A 10,808-nucleotide genomic window follows, 5' to 3' on the forward strand; every position below is an offset into this window, starting at 1 on the left:
CTTATCTAAATGGAGTTACTGTTGCTTCGTGTTTTTTTAACCCTTCCAATTCCAGTCCTTGCTTTCCTGAGTTTAAAATTTATCCTGGGAAAGAAATATATTAAAATAATTGTGGCAAACAATTATACTTTGCTTTTAAGAATGAATTTTTTTTGTAATATATTAATTCTGATATCCTTTAAGTTAAGTAAATGCACAGCCAGTTTATACATCTTCATTGTTCATTTTGTTGTTTTAAGATACATTGTAAAGAATATTTTATTTCCTAAAAATTTTATTTCCTGCATATCTTCTCTAAGATTCTCTGGCTAGCAAACATTGTTATATATGCATAGTTTACACCTTATTAGAAGTAAAAAAGAATTAAAAGTAAGAAAAGTTTCCACTAGGAACAATAATGAGGTACTATTTGAAAGGCCAATTTTCGATCTGTTTTCCTTCAGTCTGTTTGCAAAGTCTTTGTAAGGGTTTCCTATGTATCTAAAATCCAGAGATGCTCCAACGCTCCTTTTCAAAAGCAAAAGCAGAACCTCCATTACTGCTGCCCCAGCATAACAGCCTGGTTGTTTAATAAGCATCAAAGAAAGCATTTCAAAAAGAAAATACTTTTATTTGACATTTTAAAAACACTGCTTCATATAAATGCTTAATATGTTTTAATAGTGTCTACCAACAAACATGTAATCATCCAAATGATTTTCCTTTCTTGACTTTTGTTACATTAAAGAAAAATCAGAAACTAAATTCAAATATGTTTAAGTATAATTTATTCTTAAAAACTGAACATAATTTTAAAATATACTTGTATGTAACCCCTCTCAAAAAAACTATCCTCAGCATTATTAAATTGAAAATTTTGTAGCAAAAACAAAAGTAATAATTTTAGAACAAAGCTTTTACAGATTCCTTTGCTCACATAGTTCATTATCTCACAGTGTATTTTATTTAAATGGTAATATTGAAATTAGTTTGATAGACATATTTTTAAAATATGGAATATATATAAATAATGCATTTAAGGGACTGGGACATTTATCACAAGTAATATCAAACCAAGATATCATTGTTTTCCCACCTCAGTTCCATCTATTTATATTAGTTCCACCCCAAGCAACCCTCATATAATGATCATTGAAGCTTAGTCTCTACTACTTGTTAGCACATGATTATATACTATCATTGTTATTTAAGTTCATAATATGTATCAAGTTTCTTCATGGAAATTATAAACTCACATGGGGTAATAATGAACTGACAACTTGAATACTTCACCTCTTAGACTCTAAGTTTTTGGTTCTCTTGGACTTTGTGCTGCATTAGATACTAATTTGATTTAAAAAAATAAAACTTTCTTAACAGATGACAGCCCTGTTCCTCTTGATGCCTTACTAAATGCTGTCCCCAATTTTTTCCAAGGATGATCTGGATGATTATCTTCATGGCATATGTAGATGCCTGTATAGTTATTCATAGATAGTTGTACCATATGATAGGAAGGTCATAGGAAGACCTTTCACTGGAGTAAAATGGTCAAAATAAGAGATGAACAAGATAATGGGAGAAGTGAAGATAGGTAAGTATAAGGTTGAATAGGCAAATGTTAACCAGAATTAAAGAAAATAATAAAAAGTGTGAGCTTTACAGGTGATGAGAAGAAACAATTTAGCAATAAAGGAGCAAAAGGAAGAGAAAGAACCAAACTAACTCTAAACTGTCATATGTATCCAGGGTGGTAAATTCCAAAACATTTGCAAAATTGGATGAAAAAAAGATTAATAGTATGTGTGTTTGTAAAAAATATAGACAAGAATGGTCTTCACATGTTAAATTTCAAAGATGCAAATATTTGACAAAACATTAGAATAATAAAACACTGAATTTCTTTATTGATCATGAGGAATATTACTTAACCATTAGCTGTATTACTAGACAAAACCATGTTAGATAAGATTAGACATAAATAATGTTTGTTCATGAGAGTTGTTTATTTTTATCAATTCTTATTTATCTTTGAATCTTATAAGAGACACTTTAAAATGCTTAGCTAAATCAAAATAGTCCTTACCCAATGAAATCACAACATGATAGAGTCATGAGAAGTATGGATAACAAACTGTGGCAATGGGTGAGGGGTAGGGAGATAAGAAGACCGAATGTAAAACATCTAAGCTTTATCAATATATATTAATCATATAATGATTTACAAATAATGTACAGTACAAGGAAAGGTAAAAGTAATGCTCTCAGAGGAAATGTTTCCATTCTAGTTCTATTTGGAAGTCCTTGGGACAATTTGTGTTTTGATTATATTTAGAAATCTTCAGTATTTTGTCTTGGCCAGGTGTAGTTGCTCAGGCTTGTAATCGCAGCACTTTGGGAGGCTAAGGCGGGTGGATTACCCGAGGTCAGGAGTTTGAATCACCCTGGCCAAAATGGTGAAACCCTGTCTCTACTAAAAATACAAAAATTAACTGGATGTGGTGGTGGGTGCCTGTAGTCCAAGCTACTTAGGAAGCTGAAGCAGGAGAATCGCTTGGACCTAGGAGGCGAAGGTTGCAGTGAGTCTTGATTGCGCCACTGCACTCCAGCCTGGTGACAAAGAGAAACTCCGTCTCAAAAAAAAAAAAAGAGTCTTCAGTATTTTGTCTAAAAGTGTATCCTGCAGAGAGGATTGAATGAGACAATAGAGGGGGGTTTATTGTTCGTATTTCTTAGTTATTTAGGCAATACCATACCTGGTGCTGGGGATACAAAGTTGAATAAGACATAGTCTCTGACCTCATGGAAATCACAGTTGAAAGGGAATTCACATAGCTTTAAATAATTGTAATACATTGTGTTAGGTGCCATGACAGACAGAGGCTCAAAACAGGTAAAAGGGCGTCTTGCTCTTTCTGTGACATTAAGGAAGGTTTCCCAAAGGAGATGATGTTTGAACTAAGTGCCATTGGGATTGGCTATTAAGAAGCCCTTGGTGACGTTAATGAGAGTGATTTCTGCTGAAATGAAAGACAAAATCCAGATTGCAGTGAACTGAGAGGTAAATGAAAAATGTAGAAATGGAGACAGTAAATATAGACCACTTTTCCCAGGAAATTGCCTTCTACCTGTTCTTACTTGCTGCCTCTGAAAAGATATAGTAAGGAATTTCATGTTACATAGCACAATTAAGTGCTAATTATAGCAATGGATTATTTTCTGGGTGTTAGTGAAATAATGGCATTCTACTTGTACAAGCTCAGTAACATGAATCCTTCCATCAAGAGCCTCAGTACTTGAAGGAGGGTCATATCTACACCTTTGTATTATGAACATCTTTGATTCCCAATTCTATTTCTTTTTTCTACTCTGGAGCTTCACAGTCTCAATTGCCAAATACACCCAGATGAAATTTTCTCTTTTCTTCCTGTCTTCTATCTTTCTTATAAATTCTCCTTATACCTCTAACCATATCTCTTCAAGGGATTCAAATATTTTATCATCCATACATTATCTTTCTAATGTTAAATATTATTAACTGAATAAATACCAAACTTCTTAGAGCATTTAAGGCCCTTCAGACTTTTGTTCCAACCTACTTTCTCAGCTTTTATCTTTCTGTGACCTCCCCTTTCATGTTTCAATGTCACCTTGGGCTCTATGCACCCTGAACTTTCTGGCTTCCAATTTCTTACACTGTTAACTCTACGTGGACTTGTCCCTCACTGCAATCTCATATCTAAATCCTAGATCCTATCTGACATTTATGGTTTTACTCAGTTGTCATATTCTCTATAAAAGCCTTTTTTGTTTGTTTGTTTGTTTTGAGACAGTGTCTTGCTCTGTCTCCCAGTCTGGAGTGCAGTGGCATGATCATAGCTCACTGCAGCCTCGACCTTCTGGGCTCAAGTGATCATTCTACCTCTGGCTCCTGAATAGCTAGGACTACAGGTGTGCACCAGCTTCCCGGCTAGTGGTTTTGTTTATTTGTTGTTTATTTGTTTTCTCCATAGAGATGAGGTCTCTCCATGTTGCCCAGGCTGGTCCTGAACTCCTGAACTGAAGCAATCCTCCCACCTCAGCTTCCCAAAGTGCTGGGATTACAGGCGTGAGCCACCGCACCCAGACATTTTTAATCTTTCTACATATAAATAACATTTCTTCTCAACTCTTATTATTTTATATGTGCTTCCTATGTCTTTCATTCATTCATTCACTTATTCGTTCATTCCACAAACCTGTGTTGGGCACCTACTATGTGTCAGAAACTAAATTGGCCATTTTCTCTTTTTCTTCTAATTATTCATGTGTTATCTCATCACTCCTATCACATTATAAATTCCTCCAGATCAAGGATCATCTAACATAACTCTATAAATAGCTAACACAATGCTTTACCCGTGTTTTCAACAAATGTGCTGAATGTGTTAATGAATAAATTAATCTCAAATGGAGATTCATCCCTGAAATTCGATAAGGCGAAGATAGCACCCAAATCATTTATCCTCCCTGCCATGAATTTCCCTCCTGCCATTATCTGCAAGAATACTGTTTGACAACTTCTCAGCTTAAATGTCTTTATATGGCATTTTTAAAAATGGCATTTATCTTCCTTATATTTATTTTCTTAACCTCTTCCCTGCCCTTAGCTCTGTCATTCCACTGAAAGATGCTGCAAGTTATAGTATTAATCAAATTCTTCCACTTTATGTCCATTACTACCTCACTTAGCTGGTGACCATGCTACAATTTCGTTCTAAAAAGATTCATGCAGCCCCAGTGACTTCCTTCTTTCAATCGACACTACATGTGTTTTCTTTGAACATAGATTATATGGCTTTCCAAATTTTTTCTCTTCCAACACACATTTTAAAACTGTGTAATACGGCCGGCCGCAGTGACTCATGCCTGTAATCCCAGCACTTTGGGAGGCCGAGGCAGGCAGATCACTTGAGGTCAGAAGTCCAAGACCAGCCTGGCCAACATGGCAAAACCACGTCTCTACTAAAAATACAAAAATTAGCTGGTCATGGGGGTGCACACCTGTAATGCCAGGTACTCAGGAGGCTGAGGCACGAGAATTGTTTGAACCTGGGAGGTGGAGGTTGCAGTCAGCCAAGTTTGCACCACTGCACTCCAGCTTGGGCCAACAGTGTGAGACTCTGTCTCAAAAAACAAAAACAAAAACAAAAACAGAACAAAACAAAAAAACTGTATAATACCAACACTAACACACTTTCATTTCTTTCCTAATCCCTTATCTTCTATTTGTCCACAATCTTTAGCTTAAAATGTTAGTCACCTCTGGAACATTGTATGTGTTCACTTCCACCAGCATAGTTTACTATCACTTCAGCTTTCTAGAACCCAGTTCGTAATGCATTTCCAAGAGACTTTTTTGATTAACCTAGATTTGTGTATCACTACCCTTAATTGTTCAATTACTATATATTGTTTAACTACTATAGTAATTTGAACTAAATTTGTATTCAACTTGCTCTCTGTAAGATTACTCCATTATGGGCACTATCTAATCCAAACTGGGCAAACTCCAATAGTAATCCTGTACACTGATCTGTATTCTAAGTGTGAAGATTTGCTCTTCATGATGATGTTAATCTGTGTTTCCTAGTCTTGAGAAATGGATTTTAAGCTGGGTTCTAGAGAGCTAAAGTGATAGTAAGCTGTGCTGGTGGAAGTGAAGATGTAGAATGTTCTAGAGGTGACTAACATTTTAAGCTAAAGATTGTTGGCAAATAGAAGATGAAAGAATAGGAAATAATTCCAAGATCTTCAACTCTTCTGCATTACAATATGTAACCAAATGATCTTAATTGTCTAGTCAACCAAAGTTTACAAAAAATAAATTCTGCCATAACTGTGACTCAAATATATGCGAATGCATAAAATATGGGTAAGAAAGTGAATTTGAGGCTTGAACACAGGTAATTAAGAGGATCTTATAAGAATTGCCAAGACTTGATGGCTAAGGACTCAGGTTTAGAATATAATAAGGAAAGGTCTTCTGCTTCTGGCTATGACAGAGTTGCTAGAATCAGATGAATTCATCCACTGAGAATAACTATAAAACTTGAGAACAACTATAAAACTTGGACAAAATACAAAGCAAAACAAAACAAAATCTGAAAGCTCTGTAGAACAACCAGTGCAGCCAGGACCTCAGGGACCAAGATCCTGGAGAGAAGGAAAACATATTGAAGTGAGTACTGCTCTGAGTACAGCTATTTCACCTTGGAATGTTTGCTGATTCAAGGCTTGGGGCATAGAGGCATAAAAAATGGCGCATTCTTGAGCCTGTGGCAGTTGTACTGGGCTGAGGAAACCAAAAATGGAGTTCAGAGTTAAATTAAGCAGTTATTACATGAGGGGCCAAGATCTAGAGAAAAGTACTATGGACAGCTAAAACCAATATTCTATGTGCATTTTTCCTTCAAGGCATTTTCTGATATCCAACAGGCTAAACTCAAGACAAGACACAGAAAAAAACAAGTAAAAAAATACCTATTAGGAAGATTAAAAACTGGGGAGAGAATCTGTCAGTTCCATGATTCTGAGGAGACAAAAGTTGGAGTGCAAGTCTCACCAAAGAGGAGAAACTCAGCTTTTGATTCACACCCTGGAAAATCTACATCATAAGAGTAAGGACAAATTATAACTAGATTAGCCTCAACTATACCAAGGTGATCTTCTCAAACTCTTAAAAAAATTAAAATCTCTGTAGAAAACAACAATATCAGCCAGAACCCCCACTATTTTCATACACAATATTTATCATTCAACTGAAAGTTATCAAGCATGGCAGACAATAAAACTAAATTACCAAAAACCAACACAAACAAAAAAAAACAGAAAATAGAAACAAATCCACATGTGATTCAGATATTGCAGTTATCAGACATGGACTTTAAAATCATTATAATCATTGTAATCAAATATGCTCAAAAGTGGATTTTAAATGGAAATTTTTAAAAAATTAAACGGAAATCTTAGAACTGAAAAATATAAGAACTAAGTTAATAATTCAATAGATGGTTTTAGTGGATTAGACCTAGCAGAAAAGTGAACTCAAGAACTGAAAAGGAAATTCAGAAACTGAATTTCCTGAAAAGGAAATTCAGAAACTGAATTTCCTGAAAAGGAATTCAGGAACTGAAAGAGAGGCCAGTGGAAAATATCCAAATTGGAGAAGAGAAAGAAAAAAAGATGAAAAATCTATAAAACATTGTAAAAGATACATAGAACATAGTAATAGACTTGGTGTGTGTAATTGGGGTCCCAGGACAGAAGGAAAATGGGATAGATAGAATCAACATTTGAAGAGATATTGACCAAGAATTTTCTAAAACTGATGAACAATATGCTACTGAAACATGAGATTCTAAAAACCTAAACACACACACACACACACACACACACACACACACACCCCTAGGCACATCATAGTAAAACAGCTAAAAAAAACCAAATACAAATAGACAAACCTTCAAAACAACCAGAGAGACAGCTCTACTTCCACTTAGGATGTAGAAAACCATAAGAAAGTGTCACACCTGCCTAAGAATGAGAAAAATAAATTATTATGTATCATATCATAACTTTTTAACCTATCAGAGAGTTGAGATTACAAAGCAACCAGGTGAATTAAATTCCAAAGAAGAATGAGTCCCTCTGAGGAGAAACGAAACACACGAATTGTCTCATTTTTTGGCAGAGCATGGGAGAAAGAGGCGGTAGCCATAAAGTGGGTAAGCAGGAAAGAAAATGTTAACAAAGCCATAAATGTACCCATGGACTAGCGTGACACTTCAGAATCCCTGGGAGTCCCAGAGCGCAGAGGATGTTTGCCCACACCCACCAACACTTTTTCATGGGCCTCCACTCGGTACTTACGAGAAAGATTGAGAGTAGAGCAGGGACCTGAGAGAGTCTTCTTTTCGATGGCAGATTTCTGCAGGGCCTGCCAAGGTTTGAGGCTAGAGCAGGAGTGCCTGGAGAAGCACACCCAAGGTCCAGGCCTCTTTTGAACACAGGTTGGTGAATGGCCACAGCTATGAGCAGGTGTGCATCTAGGAACAGGTATAAAACCCACCTACACTCTGGGTCCTCCACTGATTCGAGGCAAAGAGCATCTACCAAGTGGAGAGAGGCAAGAAATCTGCCCATACACTGGATCTAACCCTGCTTTAACATGAGGCAAAAGCTGTCTGCACAGGAAGAAGGGCAAGAACCTATGCCTTAGGCCTAGGTAAAGATTGGTGACATTTAGAAAGGTTCAAGAAACTCATACACACCGAAGACACTCCAATACAAGGTAGAATTTGGAGGAAGGGGCAAGGAACCTGCCTGTGTGTTTTTATGTTTTTAGAATCTCATGTTTCAGTAGCATATTGTTTATCAGTTTTAGAAAGCCTGCACTGAATAGGAAGCAAAGATCGTCTGCTGGAGGATGCTTAGGTGTACAGGTCTTGCCTAAAATCAACAAGAGAGCAGGAGAACTGAGAAAGTCCTCCCCTTCCCCCACCAGAAGCCTTGTGTCTAGTAACAGGTAACAACAGCCATCTACTGTTGGAGAAAGAACAAAAGCATGGAAAGGATGGAGCAGGGAAAGAGGAAAAAAACAACAACCACTCTCCAGCACTCCAGGTCTTAACATTAAGCACAAAATAGGAGCAGCCTAGCCCACCACCAGAGGGATTTCAAGTCTGTTGTACACTGAAAATAACCATGGCTACAACAAAACCCAATTCACCGCAAATGCTGACTAAATTGACTAATAGCCCCATGCTAATAGCTTGATGGAAGGATAGATATTCCCACTTTGAACATTTGCTTCAGTGTCTACTCTTCTTCTATACAACATACCTGGCATTTAATTTTAAAAAAAAGACACATTTAAAAATGTTAAAAGACCTATGTGAAAAGATAAAATAGCAGAACCAGACCCAGGGGTGACTCAGAAGTTGGAACGACTAGAGACTACTAGAGACTCAAGAAAGAAACAACGAAGAGAATAAAACGACATATGGCTTTCAAAAGAGTAGGAGTAAGTCTGTCTTCTCAGAGAAACAGAAGCCAGAAAAAATGAAGTAGCATCTTTAAAGGGCTGAAAGTAAAACAACAGCAACAACCTGGAATTAAATTCCCGGCAAAAAGTGAAAGAATATCACAAGCAGAACTTCACTAAAAGAAATCCTAAAGGAAGTCGAGTAGGCAAAGAAAAGTGGTCACAGATGGATCATACTGACAGAGGAAAGAATGAATATACCAGGAAGGATAAATATGTGGGATAAAGCAAATGAACATTGACTGCATTTTAAAAATAGAATACATGAAATAAAAAGTTCATTTTATTCAAAACAAACATATCTATTGTAATTGAAAGTTGAATGATTAGAGCTAAGTAAATAAAGCATAAGTTTGAGGAAAATGTATATCCAAGTGGTCATCTCATATACACTTGAAGCTTCAATGTTGAGAAGCTCAGTATTTCCTGAGGTGACCTACTCAATCTAAAACCATGTTACAGATCTCTTCATATGAGCTGTAATCTGTAAGTCTCTAATTTCTACCCTCTGGCCCTAATTCTGCCCTCTATACTCACATACAATAAATGGTTCTAGTCTCCCTCACATATGCTTGAAATAACTGTAATATCCTCCAACTGTAACAGAAATATTTTATTCTGCGGCCAAACATCCCCATTCTAAACCATCCTTCACAAGGCATGATTTAGTTCTCATCTATATTCACAATCTCCTAAAGGTCTTGCTTTTTCTGTGTTTCTCTATTTTTCTTTTTTCTTTTCCTGTGTGTGTGTGTGTGTGTGTGTGTGTGTGTGTGTGTGTGGTTTTTTTTTTCTTTTGAGTCAGGGAAATCTCTCTTGTCACCCAGGCTGAAGTGCAGTGGTATGATCATAGCTTACTGCAGCCTCCAACTCCTGGCTCAGTGATCCTCCTGCCTCAACCTCTGAGTAGCTGGGACTAGGCACATGCCACCATGCCCAGCTAATTGTATAAAAAATTTTTATAGAGGCAGGGTCTCACTTTGTTTTCCAGGCTTGTCTTGAACTCCTGGCCTCCAGCAATCCTCCCACTTCAGCCTCCCAAAGTGCTGGGATTAAGGGTGTAAGCCACCACCATGCCTGGCCTATAGTTCTCAAAGAATAAGTCCTAACATATGAAACATGACCCTGTGTTGACCACTGCATTCTTGCTTTCCCCATTTCATGTATGCAGCCTAAGATGACATTATCTTTTCTAAGGGAGGAAAAGCATGCCAGTTATTCCTATATAATTTCTAATTTTACCTCTGTGAAAACTCTGGCCTCAAGAGGTTAGAACTTAACTGCACTCACTGGAAGCTTGTTGTTCAGGAATATTAGGCTAGAAATGATGTACAGACAAGAATTGGCCAAAGAGCATCTGGAGGGTATTTTAACAGATAATGGACAGTATTATGGACTAAAATTGTGACCTCTGTAATGTCCAGAAAATAGAGATTGGGAATGGGAATTATTGACAGGGCATATTAATCAATTGGAGATATATGGGCAAGAAGAGAGACAAATCAATGATGACTATGACTTTTCGAGCCTGAGTGACTAAGAGTTTGAGAGAAATATAAAAGTCAGGAGGGATGCCCTGTTACTGAAAGAAATGTGTTTCTTTAATTTAAATATATTAAATAATCATGGAAATGCCTTGCAGACCGGTATAGAAATAAGAAGGGAGTTTTGTTCAAAGGGCAGGGGTGAACTTTTAGTTTGCTGTGTGATAATTCAAGCCATGAAACAAAGGAATGAAAGGCCT

At 36.7% G+C, this 10,808-nt stretch overlaps 1 protein-coding gene across 9 annotated transcripts in view; it reads left to right on the forward strand.

Moving 5' to 3' along the window:
* Positions 1-10,808, forward strand: part of MIPOL1 (mirror-image polydactyly 1) — a 387,061-nt gene that overhangs the window by 373,076 nt on the left and 3,177 nt on the right. The gene's annotated exons all lie outside the window — the stretch shown is intronic.

The sequence above is a fragment of the Pan paniscus genome, chromosome 15, assembly GCF_029289425.2.
Source record: "Pan paniscus chromosome 15, NHGRI_mPanPan1-v2.0_pri, whole genome shotgun sequence".
NCBI classification, from domain to species: Eukaryota; Metazoa; Chordata; class Mammalia; order Primates; family Hominidae; genus Pan; species Pan paniscus.